Raw genomic sequence first — 1320 nt, 5'->3', positions numbered from 1 at the left:
TCCCCTATACCCAAACCCCCACCCCACCCCAAAAAGAGGAGATATCATTTATCAAGCTTTTCATATATAATTACAAAAATCTGGTACATAAGGTTATGAATACAGTAGCTTGTCCACAGGGCTGTCAAAGATTACAATATGCATATCCAAGAAAAAGAAGAAAAAAAAGCCCAGTAAAATGTATTCATTGCATCAGCAACCGCATGATTTAACAGTTGTGATATGTATTTAGAAAGATTTTTAGCTTCTTGTAGGTAGCATTCACACAAAGAATTGCTGTATCAAAATGGGTACATGAGACTGGAAGTGACTTCTCATGCAGCAGTGTACTCACCAGAGAATCTTCCCCATAGTACTGTTCCCTTTTGCATGAAAACAGTGGCAAGGCATTTATTGTGGGCTTACCCAAACACACACTGATGTGTTCCTAGATTAGGATTATTGTCATTTTCCTGTCTGGAAATAGGTTCAGAAACCAATGAAAATAAAATTGGTTCTTGTATATATATATATTTATAAACAACTTATGTAAATTGATAAATTTTTTGTACATAGAGACTAGGTGAAGACAGGAGTGGATGCAGCACCTGAGCTGACTGCTTCTTCACTCTCCCAAGCTTTAAAGTGGACCCCTCATGCTTACCAGAGGCTACCAACCTCTCCCATTATATCTATCTAGCTTCTAGCTCCACACAGCTACCCCACCTCATATCCAATATTCGTTTCTATTCTTTATGTAGTCACATATTCAAAGCGAGTAAAGTTGTTTGAGTCTGTGAAGAGTACTGGATATGGATCTCCATCTTGTAGAAGCACACAGGTGTTGATGGATCTAAGGGTGCCAGACTGTGTGCATGTGAAAGCAGTAACATCATTGCAGTTTAACCAAAGAAAGCATACCATTGCATTCCATGTCACATACAGTTTGGCATCATATTGTATTTATTTTAAGTATAATTTCCATGCAACTGCCATCATAAAAACTAAACGGTCTCATCAGTGGTGCAGAGGGCTTTATCTATTTACAAAATTTTTACAGAAATAAAATGAAGGCTAACCTGTTTCCTGTGTTTATTATGACTTGTGTTGTGTTTGCACTTGAAACTATATATATTGGGGAAAAAATTAAGTAAAGTTGGTTATTTCACAACAGAATGTGGTTTATATGTACAGTTTATTGCCAGTGAGGTTGTATATTATGAAGCAAGATTGAAACAAGTATCATATAAGTAAATATAGAATAAAATTGGTGTGATGAAAAACCTTATTGTCTTTAATGATTACTTCAAGAAATATTTATTTCTTTGGAAATCCTCATTT

Source organism: Penaeus monodon, chromosome 20 (genome assembly GCF_015228065.2).
Source record: "Penaeus monodon isolate SGIC_2016 chromosome 20, NSTDA_Pmon_1, whole genome shotgun sequence".
Taxonomy (NCBI): domain Eukaryota; kingdom Metazoa; phylum Arthropoda; class Malacostraca; order Decapoda; family Penaeidae; genus Penaeus; species Penaeus monodon.
Note: the sequence above shows the minus strand (reverse complement) of the source record.